A 10,891-nucleotide genomic window follows, 5' to 3' on the forward strand; every position below is an offset into this window, starting at 1 on the left:
ACTTCCCTCTATGGAGGATGAAGATACGACTCTTTCATACTACCCTTTCTCTCATCCTCTTAATATTACAATTTTGGTTAGATCATTTTAAAGTCAATATAGCCTAGTGGCTAAGAGTGAGGGCTTTCGGCTCAAATTCCAGCTTTACCTCCCACTAGATTTGTGTGATTTTTAGCAGGTTTTAAAATCTCCATGTCTCAGTGTTCTTAAGAGTAACCTACCTCATGCAATTGCTGTGGATATTAAATGACTGAATATATGTGAAGCATGTAGAGTGTCCAGCACATGGTGAGTTTTAAGTCACCATTTATTTTTTTTTCCAAAGATTTTATTTATTTATTTGACAGAGACACAGCAAGAGAGGGAACACAAGCAGGGGGAATGGGAGAGGGAGAAGCAGGCTTCCCGCCAAGCAGGGAGCCTGATTCAGGGCTCGATCCCAGGATCCTGAGATCATGACCCGAGCCGAAGGCAGTCGCTTAACGACTGAGCCACCCAGGTGCCCCTTTAAGTCACCATTTAAACTCACATGGTGAGTTTTAAGTCAGCTGTCATCATCATCAATATCATTATGATCTATGGCCACCTGATATCTCCTTCTGTATTTAAAGGACAGGGCTGGTGTGGCAGTTCCAGGTCAGCTGTACATCTCTCCTGCAGGCTTTGCCTTGTAAGCTTATATCATGGATGATCAGAGAATTTGGACCTCTTGAGGACAGGCCACTACTAAGCATTGTGGCTCAGAAGGGGCTGACTGAGCATATTCAGTTCCTCCCACCAAAGGCACCAAGCAGATAGTCATCTTCCCCAGGAGTATTTGCTGAGGGGGTGGAGACAGGCCTCTCTCTCCTGGGAAGTCCCTGAATGGAAGTAAGAGGCTAGGGAACCAGGAAGGTTCCTTGTGGCAAGTCTACTGGTGCATTATTGGGACAGATGTTTTGTCATGTGGGTGCATATTTGTGATCTCCACAACATAAGTGCTTACTCACTGTGTTGCTTTTTGAAATTTGTAGCATCCAAACATGCAAGTGTGAAGTATGCTCCCAGGGAAATATATAAACGTGTTAAACTTTTTTGTTCCCTTTTACCAATCCCATCCATCAGGTGATCTCTAGTACTATCCAAAACCAACAACAGTAGGTATGGTTGAGGTAGTTTGAGGCTTATTTGTAACTTCCCTAACAATAATTTGTTCAAAATATAGAGATTGAGAAAGTGCCCCATGTATGGAAACTTTTAAAAGAGAAGTTAGTATAAAGCAACTACTGCTTTAATATAAAGCAATTATTTCAATTATTCCTGAGGAACCGTTTTGGAAGAAGAAACTTGCCTTACATCCAGGCATATTGAGTAGTTGCTGGCATTTTCAAATAAACTCATCTTTCCCTTTCCCTACTTCCCAAACCCATTCATTTTCCACATTGTTAGACTCTGCCCCTTCACTTTGTCGCCTAGCCAGATCTCTTAAGAGTCAACCTTATTGCTACTCCCTTTATTTATTTATTTATTTTTTTATAACTAATCAGTCTAAGTTCTGTTGATTCTACCACCCACATCTCCAGTCTGTCCCTTTGGATGCCCTGCTACTTCTGAGGGTTTGGACCATCATCATTGGCCACTTGTAGCAGCCTGCAGGTGCCTCCCTCCCAATCTCCCCCATGAATAGTCCGCTCTCAAAACTGTTCGCAGAATGGAGTTTCTAGAATACCATCTGCTCGTGTAATTCCCAGGTTAAAACTTAATGATGACTCCTTAACATCTAACATATGAACTCTATTTCTTTTTTTTTTTTTAAAGATTATTTATTTATTTATTTATTTATTTGACAGAGACACAGCAAGAGAGGGAACACAAGCAGGGGGAGGGGGAGAAGGAGAAGCAGGCTTCCTGCAGAGCCGGGAGCCCGATGCGGGGCTCGATCCCAGGACCCCGGGATCATGACCTGAGCTGAAGGCAGACCCTTAATGACTGAGCCACCCAGGCACCCCTGAACTCTATTTCTTAGAACAACAGACACACCTGTACTGTGATTCTGGCTGTACCTTTTGACAACCACAATATTATATCTATTAATATAGATATTAATTTTGTACATGCTGTTCCCTCTATATGGAATGTTCCTGCCTCTTTTCCCCAGTCCTTGCCTGATTAAGGCCTGTTCATTCTTCCAGATGGTTTGGGTGTTACCCTGAGGAAAGAGTGTCTGACAGTGCCTCCCCTCCCAGAGTGGGTACCCCTTCTAATGGTGCCAGTATATGGTTCATACCTTGGTCAGTTATCACACTGTATACTGCTCTGTCCTTGTCTGTCTGTCTCTCCTGATTATGAGCTTCTTGAGATTAGGGACTTGAGATCCCCAGTGCCCAACAGAGTCTGTGACTTAATACGTATTTATTGCATGAATAAAGCTGTATAACCCCTTCTCATTCATATTTGTCCATTTAATTTCCTGGACTCTACATGTAAAATACTATATATATTTTTCTCCATTAAATTTGATTTTGTTGCTTTCGGTCTTCTCTTTTTTTTTTTTTTTAAGATTTTATTTATTTATTTGAGACAGAGAGAATGAGAGAGAGCACATGAGAGTGGGGAGGGTCAGAGGGAGAAGCAGACTCCTCGCTGAGCAGGGAGCCCGATGCGGGACTTGATCCCGGGACTCCAGGATCATGACCTGAGCCGAAGGCAGTCGCTTAACCAACTGAGCCACCCAGGCGCCCGCTTTCGGTCTTCTCTTGATACTGATTTCAAGTCTTGATTTTTGCCAGCCAGTATATCAACCATTCTCCCTAGCTTTTTATCCCCCAGTGGAAGGGCAGCTCCATGAGGGCAGGGATTTGTTCATTTCTCTGTCTCCTGAGCACGTAAAACAGCAACAGTACGTGTGTTACAGGCCTTTGATAAATATTGAATGAATGAATGTGTCACATACAAATCTGATTGATGGAACTTATGTTTCCTTTCATGTCTTGGCCCTTAACTATGCTCTTTTCAACATTTTATTAGAGATAACTTTAAAAAATCCTTCAGTGTTACATAGGACTTAGTTCTGTGAGTCTTACAGCAGAACAGGTTATACTGAGAAATTCAAGAAAAGTCTTAGTGAATCAGGACTATTTCATTGTGGGAGAAGTAAAGTAATATAGAAATTGTTTATGCTATACTGTAAGTAGTTTTAGTTGTACGTGAAGGAACTTTCTTCTGGCTTCTCAGAGGTCGCGCTGCTGCAGTAAGGGAGGTACATCTTACCGTGGACAAAGGAGGTAGATGCGGCCTTCTTTGAGAAAGGTGGAGTGATCTAACCTTATATATCCAGCAGTAACTTCCCTCTTCAGGATTGAATGCTCCCATTCATTCATTTGATACCTTTTTGATTACCTACTATAATATGGAGAATGGAAGGGGGAAAGCATATGTAACGTATGGTGGTGGCATTTAAGAAATTGAGACTTGGAGAGACAAGATTGTGTGTGTGTGTGTGTGTGTGTAGACAATGCACAGGGTAAAGAACCTTGGGTCGGTGACAGTGAGTGGTACCAACTGTAAGTGCTGCAGAAGCAGAAGAGGGAGAGAACACTGAAGGCCAGTTGGATAAGCTTGGCTCTAACCTGTTCTTCCATAGAAGCATTTTTATGGATCCTTATCATCCTCTTGAAGGGTTACTATCTTGTTCTCCTAGCTTTAAAATGTTCCCTAGCTTAGGTGCCCTGATGAGAGCTCATAAAAGCAGTATGGTTGTTTACAAGGGGTGAAGGAATGGACAGAGCAGAGCTCTAGACCAGACAGTATGGGGTATAAATCTAGAGGCTTCCACTTAAATAGCTGAGTACCCTTAGGCAAATCACTTAATCCCTGAGCTTTGGCTATTTCAGACACTGTAATACAGGGATATTGTCTATATTTTGGGGTTGCTTCAAAGATTGAACCAAGTGGTATATATAAAGTGCCCCACGTAGGGCGCCTGGTGGCTCAGTTGGTTAAGCGACTGCCTTCGGCTCAGGTCATGGATTCTGGAGTCCCGGGATCAAGTCCCGCATCCCCCTCCCTGTCCAGCGGAGAGTCGACTTCTCCCTCTGACCCTCCCCCCTCTCATGCTCTCTCTCAAATAAATAAATCCTTAAAAAAAAAAATAAAGTGCTCCACATATTGTCTGCCACATAGTAGGTACTCACTAAATGTTAGTTTTCCTTTCTCCTTACAAAGACAAGATGCTTGTCCTGAGTATATTTTTAGTGTACCTACTGCCCGTTATTAGGTCTGATTTTAATTCTTGGTGTAGCCGCTACCTGTATAGTTCTTGCGGTTAAGAAAAGAGATAAAAGTTCACCATGGTGGAGAAGAGCTACACAGAAATGGATGTTTGACGGGGATCTAATTAGAAAAGTATTTTTCTTGGTGGCCTGGAATTTAAAATTATGTCATTAGTGTCTTATAAGAAAATGATGTTCAGGGAAAGAACAGTTGTTTATTTTCTTTGTATTTTGGAGAATATTTTTCAATCTCTTCTATAAGAACATAGTAAAAAATTTTCCTCTTAACCAAGTTGCCCACTATAGGCCATTAATCCTGTCATTACTGCCAAGTTTGAACAAGTATGGTAATAATAGGATTATATGTGTATTAACTTATGCTACCTCATTCCACAAAGGATTTGAGGTGGTTTTCAGAAGCATGGAACACTACACAAATAAAATGGTAAGATAGGAGCAGAGAATAAGAAATCAGGAACCATTGAAAATATATGGTGGGTGGTTAAGACCGGGGAAAATATTACCTAATTAATACGTAAACCATTAAGGGCCTGTATTGTTATAATGCAATAACAAAAATGGATCTAGGCTTCTGGCAACCAGAATGAAAAGGAAGGCATGATGGAGGTGGTTAAAGAGGAGAGAATTTACTTATTACTCAAGCAAATGAAGGGTTTCCTAACCCTTAGCTTCTTGTAGGAAGCACCAAGGAATGAAGGAGAGAATGTTGGCGTTACCTTTATGGTAGATGTAAATGTAATGGATTTCATCAGGCAGTTTCTCTAAGTGTCTCTCTAACAGCTGAGGCTGTGACAGCAAGAGACAAATCTGGGGGCGCCTGGGTGGCTCAGTTGTTAATAGTCTGCCTTTGGCTGAGGTCATGATCCCAAGTCCTGGGATCGAGCCCCGCATGGGGCTCCCTGCTCAGCGGGAAGCCTGCTTCTCCCTCTCCCACTCCCCCTGCTTGTGTTCCCTCTCTCACTGTTTCTCTCTCTGTCAAATAAATAAATAAAATCTTAAAAAAAAAAAAAAAAGACAAATCTGAAAGCAGTGCCATCAGGGGCCTGTGTAATCTGACCGAGTTCACAGGTTCCAGGTCTGGCCTAATCTAAGGGTAACATGGAGAGTATACTGCACAATTTCCCCATCTTTAAATGTCATTGCTTTCAACAGGGCTTTTGATAAGAGCTGCCCAGGAGTTTAGGACTTGTACTGTGGGTATTTTATTTTGAATTACACTGGATTCATCTCCTTTAGAGATCAAACTAGCAGCCTGTCAGGTCGGCATCCTCTCGTGGAGATTGAGAAACCTAAGCAGACTCCGTTAGCTGTATGACTGGCACACTGCATTATGGCTGTGGGCTGCAGGGTTTTATCTTCTACTTTGAACTATGGTAAGGTTAGAAAATGTTCATTACTTTTTTCTTTTTAAAGATTTTATTTATTAGAGAGCACAAGTGAGGAGGAGATGGAGAAGCAGACTCCCTGCTGAGCAGGGAGCCTGACACGGGGCTCCATCCCAGGACCCTGGGATCATGACCTGAGTCAAGGCACATGCTTAACCGACTGAATCACCCAGGCACCCCAAATGTTCATTACTCTTAGTGTGAGTTTCAATAAATCGGAGTGAGAACTTTGCATTAGAGGCTGCAATTGTCAACCTAAGTTAAGAGTGGGAAGAACAAAACCCACAAACTCAACTATCTGTGTACTAGGCTTTGAATTTCTGAGAGCTGTAAATTAAAGATGAACCTGTCTGCAGCCATGAACAACTTTGTCCATTTCACCTCAGTGGTCTGTACAAGTGTTATTATTTTCTGTGTATGCCATGACCTGGAAATATTGGGAAGTGAACATTTGGATATTCATCCAAAGTGAAGTGTTGCTTTAAAGTTCTTTATTTACAGAATCTTGACACTATCAGCAGAAAAATATTGTTATTTGGAGAAGTGATTTCCTCTTAAAGCATAAGTTCATTTCTCCTTTTACTTGTGTAACTATCTGAGGTGAAAAATAGGAGATTCTGAGATTTTTCACTGTGGGAATGGAAGGTTACAGACAAGCAATGGAGAAGGCTAGGATGATTTATGTGATAATGGATTAGGGTTGTAGGAATTGATATGAATTTGTTTAGTTTAATGTAGATCTGGATGGTTACGTATAGGAAGTATTTATGGAAATAGGTATATACATGGGTTGATGTACATACATGCATTACCTAGCTCTGTGACATGAGAGGGCCTAGAAACATAGCAACAAGCACACTAAGCACCCAGGTCTTGATTTCTAATACCATTCTTTGAATGGAACCAGGGCTCTTTACAGAAGTGGCTGATTCTAGGACTGGGGCAGAAAATATATAAAATGAGCCTGGAGTATCTCACAGTACCTGAAAGCAAGGAAGTGCTCAAAAAAACAAAGCAAAATCCACAAAAAAACCTCCTCCACAATATTTGGGGTACGTCAAAGGGTCACAGGAGCCAACTGAAAGAGTTTCCAACGGCCAACAAAATAAATAGGTAGTATTGGATTGTAAGTCAAAGTATAAAATAAATACCCATTGGTCCATACTTATATAAATAAATGATTGAGCAAATAAGTAAATGTGGGAGAATAGACAAATCTCCTGTGCAGAAGAATTCCAAATAATTTATGTAGATAGATACTTTGTCCTCAAGGAAGTACAGCATAATTCCCTACCCCTTAAGTATGGGTTGTGCTTGGTGACTTCCAAGAATGCAGTATGAAAAAGGGGGAAAGAAGGTACACTTTACAGTGGAGAAACCTGACAAATACTACCTCATCCAGGTGATCAAGGTTAATATCAAAAGTGATAAGTCATATTGTGATACTATGTATTCTTGATATGATGTGATTAAATGGCACTTTACTTCTGTGGTCTTCCTTCCCCAAAACTCCTAACTGTAGTCTAAGCATGAGAAAAATATCAGACAAATCCCAACTGAGGGACAGTCTACAAAATACCTGATCAGTACTCCCCGATACTGTCAAGGTCTTCAAAAACAAAAGTCAGACAAACTGTCAGTCAGGAGGAGCCTGAGGAGACATGATGCCTAAATATAAAGTGGCATCCTAGAACAGAAAACGGGCATTAAGTAAAAACTAATGAAATATGAATAAAGTATGGACTTTGTATAGACTGAATAATGTATCAATGTTCATTAATTGTGACAAATCTACCGTAATAATGTAAGATGTTAATAGGTGAAACTGGATGTGAGTATATGGGCACTCTCTGCACTGTTTTCACAACTTTTCTATAAACCTAACATTATTCTAAAAAGTTTACTTTTAAAAAAGTAGAGAAGACAAGGGTGCCTGGGTGGCTCAGTTGGTTGAGCATCTGACTCTTGGTTTTGGCCCAGGTCATGATCTCAAGTTTGTGGGATTGAACCCTGTGTGGGGCTCCCCGCTGAGTGCGGAGTCTACTTCTCTCCTTCTTCCTCTCCCTCTGCCCCTTCCTCCCCTCATGCTCCCTCTCTCTATAAAATAAATAAATCTTTAAAAAATAAAAAAGAGAAGTCTCAAGTTTTTATCTTACTGTTGAGATAAGACTTGGGTATTTTTATTTGAGAATGGGGTTTCCAAGAGTTGTAGATACGAGTTAGCCACGCAGAATCAGTGAAACCATAAAATATAACCTCAAACTACTTGTAGTTTTAAGGCAGATACATGCCACAGCCAGTGTTAGAACTATGCTCCTAACTGCCAGCACCCGGGAACTTAAAGGTTCCCCCCCCCCCCAAAAAAAGTCTTTCTCATCTGTGAGCACCATGAAATGGCTATACAGAAGTGATGCCTCCATCACTTCCGGTTAATAGCTCTTCTATTGTTATTTGATATATTTTTAATTCAGTGTTTTGAATATTTATTTAAATATATATTTGATGTTTTAGCAGAACTATTAATGATGTAATGTGAAGAGGAGCTTTAATTCCAGAGCAGTGGAATATATGGGATTTGAAGATTTCAATTTTGCCAGAATAGTCTGTCATTTTTATAGTGAGCTTTATAAATGGAAGGAGTTTGAAATTGTTTTCCCCATGTTAGCCCTTTAAAAAAAAACAAAAAAACACTTGAATGAGAGAGCACAAGTGGGAGGGACAGACGGAGAAGGAGAGGGAATCTCAAGCAGACTCTACACTGAGCTTGGAGAACTACGTGGGCTCGATCTCACGACCCAAAAGATCATGACCTGAGCTGAAACAAGAGCTGACTGCTCAACCCACTGTGCCAACCAGGCACCCCATATGTTAGCCCTTTTTTTTTTTTAAAGATTTTTATTTATTTATTTGACAGAGAGAGAGAGAGGCAGTGAGAGAGGGAACACAGCAGGGGGAGTGGGAGAGGGAGAAGCAGGCTCTCTGCTGAGCAGAGAGCCCAATGCGGGGCTTGATCCCAGGACCCTGGGATCATGACCTGAGCCGAAGGCAGACGCTTAACGACTGAGCCACCCAGACACCCCTGTTAGCCCTTTTTAATAAAGTTATTCTACCTCCTCTGGTATTCTAGAGGAATACTTGTGAGGAACCTTTGAGGATCTGAAAACTAACTTTATCTTTTTTTATTCAATATTTCAAACAAACAGAAAAATGTAGAGAATAATACAACAAATGTATGTTCTATATAACTACTACTCAGTACTCAGATTCTAATATTTTTTCCTTTTTAAAATGTAAAATATTAGACTCAATTGTAATCACCTGTGTACCCCCTTCTTTATTTCTAATCTTCGCCTATGCCTTCCCAGAAGGTAATCACTGTGCTGAATTTGCTTTTATTATTCCCATTATGTATTATACTACATGTGTGAGTCTGTATTCCATTAGATACTAACACCAACATTTCTTCATTCTAATGCTGATAGGCATTTAGATTGTTGCCATTTTTTTTTACTATTACCAACAACGTTTCAGTGAACATTCTTATTCAGGTCTTCTTGTGCACATGTATAAAATTTCTCTGAAGTACATAACTGGGAGTGGAATTGTTAGAATGTGGAGTATGCATGTCCTTGGCTTTCCTAGATGTTGCCAAATTGTTATTCACAATGGTTATTTCAATTGATGTTGGTATGCACGGGAGTTCCCATTTTCCCATAGCCTCACTAAAACTTGGTATGGTCAGACTTCTTATTTGCCAAATTATGGTCTGTTATTATTCTCTTAATTTGCATTTTTCTGATTACTAATGAGCATCTTTGTAAATGTGAATTGGCTATTGGGTTTTCTTTTCTCTGTATTTCCTCTGAACTCTTTTGCCCATTTTTCTATTGGGTTGTCTTTTTTCCTATTGATTTATAATCTATCTTTATAAATGCAAATGATAATAATTTACTACTTATATGCCCTGCCATGATCTCCCATCCTGTGGCTCATTTCTTTTTGCTTTGGTTCTAGTGTCCTTTTTTGCATAGGAATTGTAAATTTTATCCATATTTTTCTTCATGGTTTGTGCCTATGACTAGAAATACTTTTCTATCATGAGTTCAAGATATTTTGGTGGGGGGCACCTAGGTAGCTCAGTTGGTTAAGCGACTGCCTTCAGCTCAGGTCATGATCCCGGAGTCCCAGGATCGAGCCCCACGTCGGGCTCCCTACTCAGCAGGGAATCTGTTTCTCTCTCTCCCTCTGCCCCTCCCCCTGCTCCTTCTCTCTCACTCACTTTTTCTCTCTCTCTCAAATAAATAAAATATTTTTTTAATTTTATTTTTTATTTTTTTTTTAAAGATTTTATTTATTTATTTGACAGAGAGGGGGAGCGGGAGAGGGAGAAGCAGGCTTCCTGCTGAGCAGGGAGCCCGACGTGGGGCTTGATCCCAGGACTCTGGGATCATGACCTGAGCCAAAGGCAGACGCTTAACCGACTGAGCCACCCAGGCGCCCTATAAATAAATAAAATCTTAAAAGTAGTTTTCATATTTAGGTTGCAATCTGGAATAAAGTTTTCTCCATGTATTGAATTTTTGTATTTGAGTGGCTATTTTTTCATATCCAGGATTTCTAATTAATAACTTTTTTTTTTAAGATTTTATTTATTTATTTTTTAGAGAGCGAGCGAGAGAGAAACAGCATGAGAGGGGAGAGGGTCAGAGGGAGAAGCAGGCTCCCCGCTGAGCCGGGAGCCCGATGTGGGACTCGATCAGTGAACATTCTTATTCAGGTCTTCTTGTGCACATGTATAAAATTTCTCTGAAGTACATAACTGGGAGTGGAATTGTTAGAATGTGGAGTATGCATGTCCTTGGCTTTCCTAGATGTTGCCAAATTGTTATTCACAATGGTTATTTCAATTGATGTTGGTATGCACGGGAGTTCCCATTTTCCCATAGCCTCACTAAAACTTGGTATGGTCAGACTGGGATCATGACAGGAGCTGAAGACAGACGCTTAACCATCTGAGCCACCCAGGCGCCCTCTAATTAATACTTTTTTTTTTTTTTAAAGATTTTATTTATTTATTTGAGAGAGAGAGAATGAGAGAGAGCACATGAGAGGGGGGAGAGTCAGAGGGAGAAGCAGACTCCCTGCCGAGCAGGGAGCCCGATGCGGGACTCGATCCCGGGACTCCAGGATCATGACCTGAGCCGAAGGCAGTCGCTTAACCAACTGAGCCACCCA

At 40.8% G+C, this 10,891-nt stretch overlaps 1 protein-coding gene across 2 annotated transcripts in view; it reads left to right on the forward strand.

Moving 5' to 3' along the window:
• Nucleotides 1–10,891, forward strand: part of SLC16A10 (solute carrier family 16 member 10) — a 119,793-nt gene that overhangs the window by 48,915 nt on the left and 59,987 nt on the right. The window lies entirely within an intron of this gene.

The sequence above is a fragment of the Leptonychotes weddellii genome, chromosome 8 (assembly GCF_054177405.1).
Source record: "Leptonychotes weddellii isolate Sample4059 chromosome 8, ASM5417740v2, whole genome shotgun sequence".
Taxonomy (NCBI): Eukaryota; Metazoa; Chordata; class Mammalia; order Carnivora; family Phocidae; genus Leptonychotes; species Leptonychotes weddellii.